Genomic DNA, 10033 nt, shown 5'->3' with positions numbered 1-10033 from the left:
TGAAGTGTAGAGGCAAAAGACTTGAAGAACCCTTTAACCAAAGAAGATATCTGTATATGTGGAAGACAAAGGCAAACAGGACATGAAATTATGTGGATGGCAAATAAATGTACTTCCCCTTTAGTGAAATAAGTTAATGATTAGATCTTACTATACAGTTGTTAGAAATGGCTTAAAAAGTAAGAATTATGACAATATCAAAGCCTAGTGAGGATGCAGAGCAAACGGTCCTCACTGGAAAACAAGTATACAGTCACTCTGGAAAACAATTTGGCAGGTTTTTTTGGTGTGTGTTTTTTAAATAAAGTTACCCATATGTATGCCATATGATTTAGTAATCTTATGTGTCAAAATTTACCTTAGAAAAGTGAAGTTATAGCCACGCAAAAAATGTGTATGCAAGTGTTTACGGAGGTACTATTTATAAAATTAAATAACTGAAAAATCACAAACATCCTTCACATGGTGAATGGATGAAAAAATTGCATGGCCTCTACCCAAGGGAATCAGGAGTATTTTTGTTTAGATGCACCAAGTCAGGCTTGCCAACAGCAGGTTCTATTTATGTGCACAATTTGAAATAAACTTAAAATATAAGTAAAATAAGACTCAAAAGGGTACTTATTGTGTGATTCCAACTATAGGACTTTCTCAAAAAGAAAAACACACACATAATGATAATAAGCAGATCAATACCTGACATGGATTAGGAGTGGGACACGTGTAACTACAAAGCGATTAAAGAGGAAGCCTTGGTGATGGCACTGTTTTCTATCTTTATAATTGACTAATGCGTGCACCTTGAAAGGAACTGTGGGCCACGAGGCTGCAGTGGGCACAGGGGCAGGTCTTGGCCCATCCTCTGTGCCCTAGCCTGGCCCCTCACGCCATGGCCCCTGGTCCCCTGCCTGCCGGCAGCCCCGCTCCTGCCGCCACCACTCCCACGTGTGGATGGCACTGGCCCAACTCGAACCCGCTGATGGTGTGGAGAGATTGGAGCTGGCGCCAGCAGCAGGTGCGAGCAGGGCAGGCACCGTCAGTGGGTGTGAGTGGCAGCTGCTGCCCCGAACTCCCCTCAGGATCAGGGGAGGTGGAGAAGCCCTTAGCAGCAATTGGGGCTGGCAGCCACCACTCGCACTTGCTGCCGGCACCTGGCACCAGCCCCATTCGCTTGCCGCCAGCTGTGGGTACGAGTGGGGCTGGCACCAGCAGTGGGTGCCAGTGGGGCTGTCACAGGCAGCAGGTATGAGAGGTAGCTGCCAGCCCCGATCGCCCCTCAGGAGCAGGGGGAAGTGGAGAAGCCCTCAGGGATGATCGGGGCTGGCAGCCACCACTCGCACCTGCTGCTAGTGCCAAGTGATTGGGGCGAACCTAGGCACCAACAGCAGGTATAATTGGGGCCGGCACAGACAGGAGGTGTGAGCACTGGGTGGGATCTCAGCATACGGGAGCAAAGAATTTTCAGTAACCACCAGACACTCACCCTGATGACAGCGACCGGTGCCCCGCCTTGGTCTGGCTTCTCTGCTCACCTGCTCCATCATCCTGCTGTGGCCGACACCCACCATGTTCTGAGCTCTGCAGCCTGCTGCCAACGCCTGCCATGTTCCATGCACGCCCCTGGTGGTCAGTGTGCATCATAGCGACTGGTTGTTCAGTTGTTCGGTTGTTCCGCCATTCAGTCTATTTGCATATTAGGGTTTTATATATACAAATGGTATTTACATGAATATAAACACATATGTAAAAAGTCATAAAACTGAGTCAATCAATAAAACAAAGTCGATTTTACTGTGTTAATTTAAAAGTAAAATAATATTGTTGATTATACTGTGATGTGATGGTATAATTTTATAATTAAAGGCTGTGAATTTCCAAATTCATATTTCAGCTACAAACGCTCTTCTGAGTCCCATACCTGAATTCAAGCCAAACACCTATTTGACATCTCTGGAGGTTATGGGAATCTGGTATTCCATATTTATTCAAATAAAACATGTAAGCTCAATCTACATCAAGCATGTCAAACTCATAGCCCATGGGCCACATGAGGCCTACAAGGAATATTTTTGCAGCCCAGCCAATATAACAGTATGTAAGAAATGTTTTAATAAAAATTTCAGCCCTAGCCAATTTGGCTCAGTGGATAGAGCATCGACCTGCAGACTGAAGGGTCCCAGGTTCGATTCTGGTCAAGGGCATATACCTTGGTTGTGGGCACATCCCCAGTAGAGGGTGTGCAGGAGGCAGCTGATAGATGTTTCTCTCTCATCGATGTTTCTAACTCTCTATTCCTCTCCCTTCCACTCTGTAAAATATCAATAAAATATTTTTTAAAAATTTCATAACTTAATTTTTACAATATCCTGTTATACTTAATTATTAATAACGAACTACAACATTCGCTAATGACTGATTACCATAATCATGTTGAATTCATTCCCTTACTCACCTTACATGCAGGCGCCCCATTTCTCTCCACCTATAGTAGCAGCGAATATTTTAGCAGCTGATTGCCATGCCATTAGTCGTGTTCTGACTTGTTTGGTGTGCACAACAGGAAATATTTTACTTTCGGAGAACAAGAAAAATAGGTTTATTTGCATTATGCTTATTAATTTGTGCAATTATTAGGTATTTGCTAAGTTAATGTTCAAGAAAAATATTAATATTTATTAAAATGTTCTATTATTTTATGTTAACAGTTACTCATTTATTTCAGCCCTTTGTATTCAGCAAGTCTCTATCAAAATAAACCTACATTTCTATGAAAATTGAAGCTTTTGTGTGTTTTTTTTTTGCGGCCCATATAAACTTAAACCTGATTTATTTGGCCTGTGTTAGCCTTAGAGTTTGACATGCTTGATCTACACTCTGTAGTTAAAAACTTGCTTTATTTTTCTCCAATTCAGAAAAGAGCAATACCACTGCCTAATTTTACATGGAGAAAGAATAAATCCATCTTGGCATGTATTTCTCTCATGTCGCACTGACTCAAACACCAGATATTCTTGGTTCTAATTTCAGTGAGCACACGAGCACGTGCATACACACATTCTCTTCCATCACCAGTACTAATTTTAGTTCCATTGACCTACAGCACTTGACTAGCACCTATTTAACAGGTTTTTGTTTCTTATTTGCTTCATCTCTGATTCTCTTCAAATCCAATTTTTAGCCAACAGGTTAATGCGTGTTTTAATTTTTTCCTTTGACTCTAGTACTCTGTAGTTTAAAGTATTTTAATAAATGTGTAAAAACAATTAAGGAAGCTATGAGCCCTTATATGATCTGTCAGTGCTAGTTTCTCAGGTCTCATTTGATGGATCTCTCTTGATTAGTACTTATTAGGCTCTCTCTTTAATTTCCTTATCTCATTTATTTTTTCTGATTAAGAGAAGCTCTTGTTCTCTATTAACTACAGAGCTTTTATCATGTTAATCTCTTTGCTTATGGTACCCCCATCTCTTTCAACTCATTGACTCTCTAACTGCAATTTATCACAAATATCTCTGCCTAAATGATATCCTCCAGAAAAAGCATGGACTCCAGAGAAGCAACTAATTATGTTCTTTCATGCTCACTGATCACTTCCTTCAGAATACTATGACATTATATGGTTGCATACAATGTTGTAACTTTAAACAATCTGATATATCAGTGGCCAGTCATTTCTATTAGAACAAGAATCACAAAGTCTATTTTTCCACAGGTCTAGCCACAGTGTCTGAAATAATTTGCATATAATAAGCCTATACATTAAAATTAATTAACAGGTGCATTTTAAACATCTGAGTATTTTCATACCAAATTATTATTTTTTATTATTTTAAATATATTTTATTGATTTTTTACAGAGAGGAAGGGAGAGGGATAGAGAGTTAGAAACATCGATGAGAGAGAAACATCTATCAGCTGCCTCCTGCACACCCCCTACTGGAGATGTGCCCGCAACCAAGGTACATGCCCTTGACAGGAATCGAACCTGGGACCCTTCAGTCCGCAGGTTGACGCTCTATCCACTGAGCCAAACCAGCTTCGGCCATACCAAATTATTAATATTGTATTTCTCTGGAAGAGATGAGAATATAGTATATTTTGTTATTTATCTAATATAATTTTGTTGAGCATTAGTTGATATTAAGATAAATTAATACCTACGTTTAAATACGTTAAATCGTTGGAAATAACAAAATTGCTGAGAGTTCATACAAATTTGCAATGAGTAAATGGTTTTATGCCTGCAGTTTTCTTTAAAAAGAATAAATATAACCTTGTTATGATGTGAAAACACTCTTAAAATGAAACAATTTAGGAATAAATATCTCGTGTATAATTTCATATATCCTTGTTTTTGTTTTGTTTTGTTTTGTTTGTTATAACATATTGTAGTGACATATAAGAATGGCTTAGGTTTTTTGTTGTTTTTTAGTTCAAACCAGAGAATTAACTTCCTCATACCTTAGTCAAGAAGAGAATACATTAATGAAAATTTTATGTTTTAGGTAACATAAAATCTAACTCATAAACTACATTAAATAAGTAGAGCATTTGATGGCAAAAGTTATAGAAACATTAGAATTGAGGCCTTCAACTAGAAAATTTTAAAAAACTTTCCAGACTTCTAGATTGTTCTGTGTGGTTCAGTGTTTTCACCTCCCAGACTAGCTCTTTCTGCCCTTTGCCAATGTCAGTTTTATCCAATAATTGACCCTTATCACAAAGTATGAACCAACACAGTGGTGTTATCTTTTTGCTCATCCATAAGGAGAAAGAGGATGAGAGAGGGAAAGAAGGAAGAAATAAATGAGAGTTGAAGAAAAATAAAGGGAGAGAAAGAGAAAGGGAGAGAGAGAGAGGGATTCTCCCTAGTCAATTGGAAAGATAAAAAGAAAAGGGGGTGAGAGAGAGAGAATGAAAGGAAGGAAGGATGGAAGGAAGGAAGGAAGGAAGGAAGGAAGGAAGGAAGGAAGGAAGGAAGGAGAAAGAATGAAAGAAATAAAGAAAAAGAAAGGAAGGAAGAAAGGAAGGAAGAAAAATAACAGCAATTTCTGTTCACTGTGATGGACTAAATTAAGACAGGCATTCTTACCTAACCAATCACTGTGCTCCAGGGGAAACATTGGACTGACTAGGTGACAGGATTATGGATTAATACTATTTATTATAGGCTAATGAGGGTCTGTATTAGATCTGAGGTGGGATTAATTTTATTAAAACCATATGATTGCCATACAATGTGGGTGTTATTTCAAAGAAAAACAAACAAACTAACAAACAACACCTGAATGCTCTAGGAAGAATGAAGTAAATATGTGATAGATCAAGCTGCCTATAATGTATCACAGGCAATCATTCAAGTATTAGATAAATTAGTTAATGAAATAGCACATGCAAAATCCTTGTTTATTTATATTTAATAAAGATATTTTCAACACACAGCTATCTATTTTAAATAAATAGAGCTGTCATTATGATATCAACAATATCACTCAAATACATTTGATTTCAAAAATCCATCAGTTTAGACCCTCAAACACACATACCCACAAAGATTTCTGTTTATTACTAAAAAACTTAAATTTTCTTTAAAAAATTTAAATAGAATTATATATTTGCCATATTTTAAAAACTGTTATAGACATAACTTAAATTATACATATCATATAAATTATACATGTTATTTGATAAAAGTGGCTTTTTTCGTCTCCACAAAACACAAATTATAGCATTTCCATTATATCATTATTATGGTGTGTTATTTTTATGTACTATTTCACATCACATAAGAATTATAATGCAGACATTCCAGCCTTAATAAATTGTATATATTGTATACATAGGAAATGATACAAAGAAAAATCCTATCTAATAAAGAGTGAATATGCAAATTGACCATCACTCCTTCACAAAGATGGCAGTGCCCATAGCCACAAGATGGCGGCACCCAGTCCTCTCAGCCCCACCAGAGTCCCCCAGTCCCAGGGGGGCAGCCGCTGAGAGCGGGCAGCGTGAGCGGCCTGGCGGAATGCTTGCTTCGTCGCTGCAGCGATGAGGCAAGTGTTCCATCCCAGCCGCGGAGGGCCTCTGGGCAGCAGGCACAGAGTGGCTGGGATGGGGAGGGAGTGAACGCTTGCTTCATCACCACAGCTCTGAGGCAAGCATTCCATGCCTGGCCACGGATGGGCCTCTGGCTGGGGAGGGCAGTTGGGGGCCATGAGGCCAGCCAGGGAGGGCATTTGGGGGTGAGCAGGCCACAGGCAGAGTGGTTAGGGGCAATCAGGCAGGCAGGCAGGTGAGCAGTTAGGAGCCAGCAGTCCTGGATTGCGAGAGGGATGTCTAACTGCTGGTTTAGGCTCGATCCCACAGGGACATCCCTCGGCAGTAGGACATCCCCCAAAGGATCCCAGATTAGAGAGAGTGCAGGCCGGGCTGAAGGACACCCCCCCCCATGCACAAATTTTGTGCACCGGGCCACTAGTACATATATAATAGAAAGTATAATTTAAATTGCTCTGATTTTGCTAGAGTAGGCTTTTCATAAAAGGAGAATCCCTTGCACAAATAATTATATTAAATCTAATTAACTCTGTAGAGAAATTTTATTGTATTATTTTTTATTGAGTTTAATAGGTTGATAGGGGTTAATAAAATTACATAGGTTTTGTAACCCTCACCCCCCAAAAAAACAAAAAAAAAACAAAAATGGAGATTCAACTGCCTGATGCAATGAAAGTCAGACTCCTGAAGCAGATGCTGATGCAAAAGAAAGAGATTTTATTCAGGAGACACACAATCTGGGAGAATGATGGATTCCTGTCTCAAAGACCAATCTCATCTACTTTAATCTCAAAGATCATCTCCTCCTTCTGTTTAAACCTGTGGTTCTTATAGGGATATGGAGGGAAGGGCTTTTTTATCTGTAGCCAATTATCTTTCTAGCTTTTAGCACGCAGGACCTTATTCATTCATCTTTCTAGCTTTTGGTGCACTCAGTACAAGATCCTCCCCTGCTACCCTCTTGGCCAATAGGGTGACTCCCTGGTGCTGGAACTGATTGTCTACAGTAACAAATCCCCCCTCTGAAACTCTGGACCCTTGTAATCTTACAAGGGTAAATGGATGAAGGTCTCATCTGTAGTTTCTTCCTGTTGTCATAGGGTGTAGTCTCACCTATCCTGGTGGTCCAGAGATTCTTACTATCTACTAAAACAAGTGTGGAATAAAAAATGAAGGGAAGCCTTTATGTGAAGGAGGAGCATTGCTGTGATGGATCTATGAGGAAGTCAGTTAGCTTTTCCCCACTGTCAATTGTACCTGTGGTTCCTATGGGGAAATAGTAATAGACAAGGAGATGCCTAAGGGAGCCCCTGGGCTTCCTCAATCATCATCAGATTCATCATTTCTTTCTAACATTTCTCAGCGAGGGTTTCTATTTTATTTTATTTCATTTATTTATTTATTTATTTATTCATTTATTTGTTTATTTATTTATTTTAGTTCCAAGCAGTCCTTTCTCCAATGGCCTCCCTCTTTCTGATAGGTACATTGATGGGTGCCCAGTATGTCCTTTCCTTTTCCTTTTGGGTCCCGCCTCTCCTGGTTTCCCCTCACTGTTTCTAAGAAAATGGCAGTCTGCTTTAATGTCCTTGTTTCCTGGGCATGGTAAACTTTAAAGGCTATGTCCACCATCTGGGGGGGATTCATTCCCAATGACCCATCTAAACATTGGAGCTTCCTTCTAATATCTGAGGAACTTTGCCCAATAAAAGTCATGTTTACTATCTGGGCATTTTCTGGTGCCTGCAGGTCATTATCAATGTGCTTTTGATAGGTTCCATATATCCTTTCTAAAAATTCAGAAGAATCTTTTGCGTGGTTTCTATTGAACAACACATATCCTATTCAGGATCTTTTGTTTAGGCACCTCTCTGAAGCCCTTCCAATATGCACCTTTTGTAATGTTGTAGGAAGGCTAGGTTTCCACTATTCAGGTCCCAGGTAGGTTCTGTCAAGGGAATTGCCCTTGATGAGTTGGGAGTCCCATTGGGACTAGCTACCTTTCATCTGCCAGCATCAGGATATTAAGGAGAGTCTGTACCTCTCCCCAATTTGAATATGAGTGGCAAAAAAATGGAGGTGATCAGATCTACCCATTTTCTGAGGATTCTTCCTAAGTGAAGGGTTGGCATTTTTCTAATTCAGCAATTCTGAAGTGGAAAATGGAGTATGAGCTGGCCTTCTTGGTTTAATCTGCCTATAAGGTATTGCCTCAAAGTAAATCATTCTGCTCTGGATAGGGATGCTCCCTGGCCAAATTGGGTGCCCTGTTGGGTCTTTGAGGAGGAGGCCATTCCTTCATCATACAGGGGTTGTTGCTCCTCTGGGCCTTATCTCATGGATATCTAGCAAGAGGGATTAGGGTGTGAGGAAATCCTCCTGCTGCTAATTCTAAGTCCCCAGGTTCAGGGCATAAAAGAAAATCATCTCCTTTTCCTTTTCTTCTTGTGTCTTATTATCAGGGAGGGGTTTTGAAGCCAATTCCTTTCTCTGCATCATTAGATCATCCCCTTTCTTTGCTGAATCCTTATTGTGTAAAGCCATAAGCACCTGGACATAAGAGATTTCATCCCATTTCCCTGACCATTGGCCAAACAGTTCTAACTATATGATGGCATAGTAATTTAAGGAATCATTTAGGCGTCACTTTTCCTCATAGTCTAATGTATACATAATCTAAGCAGTGTTATAATAAAATACCAATTCCTTCTTAGTCATTGGATCATAGTCATACATGGGCCACCCTGCTAAAACTCATCCTAGTGGGCTACCTTTAGGAATCGAATAGAACAACTCCTGGTGGCATGAAAGTACAAACCCAAAACCATAGCAAGACCCCATTAAAGGTGGAAACATGTAAGCAAACCTTGTATACATAATTCTATTATTCCAAACAAATGCTCACAAACAAGTCTCAGTGTCTTATCTCCTGACAACTGATAACACAAGATGTCCTAAATGGACCCAAATGGCACAAAGTCCAAGTGGCACTAAGCCCAAGTGACAAGGATAGAGGGCTCCCATTGTGATGCCAGTTCAACCTACCCAGACTTCAAGTTTGTCTGCTCCCCCAAAACCAGCTAAGTGTTTCAGGTGGATGATGCATTCAGAAAGAAACAGGGAAATTCCCTGAGAAAAGCTCTAGACAGCTGCTGGGAAATCCCCACAGTCCTGCTCTCCCAGGTTGACCTGCCACAGGCAGTGGGGAGCCCAGCAAGAGCCCTTCAGGACTTGTTGAGGTCCATGTTGTCCCACCAGCGTTGCCAAAAACTGTAAATGAACAACAACAACGACAAAAAGTTTCAGGGCCCTGCTGTAACTAAAGTCAAATGTGTGAGGCAGTGCTGATGCAAAAGAAAAAAGGTTTCATACAGGAGTCACATGGCCTGGGAGAATGACAGACTCCCTTCTCAAAGATCAATCTCATTTCCTTTCATCTCAAAGATCACCTCCTATTCCTGCTCAAACCCAAGACTTCTTCTGAGGATAGGGAAGAGAGGGCTTTTCTTTCTATCCAACTGTCTTGTTAGGGGCCCTATACATTCATCTTTCTAGCTTTTGGCATGCCCAGTGTCAGAACCTTCCCTTGCCATCATCCTGGCAAGTGGGGAAGACTCCCCAGTGCTCTGACCGACTGTCTATGGCAACAGTTTCAGGTACAATTCTACGATACATCATCTATATATTGTATTTTGTGTTTACCATCCCAAGTCAAGTGTCCTTCCATCACCATTTATCCCCCCTTTACCTTCTTCTCTCTCCCCCACCCCCCTTTCTGTCTGGCAGTCACCATACTAAATCTAATTAATTACCTAGAAAAAATGTATAATACTTTTATATGGAAGAAAGACTACCCCTAACAATGATTTGCATGATGCATATAAACAAAGATGATGTTTCCAAGATTCTCTTCAAAAGAATGAGTGATCTATTCAATACATATTAAACTGGACCTTTTATAGAACTAATCATT

The sequence above is a fragment of the Eptesicus fuscus genome, chromosome 8 (assembly GCF_027574615.1).
Source record: "Eptesicus fuscus isolate TK198812 chromosome 8, DD_ASM_mEF_20220401, whole genome shotgun sequence".
NCBI classification, from domain to species: domain Eukaryota; kingdom Metazoa; phylum Chordata; class Mammalia; order Chiroptera; family Vespertilionidae; genus Eptesicus; species Eptesicus fuscus.
Note: the sequence above shows the minus strand (reverse complement) of the source record.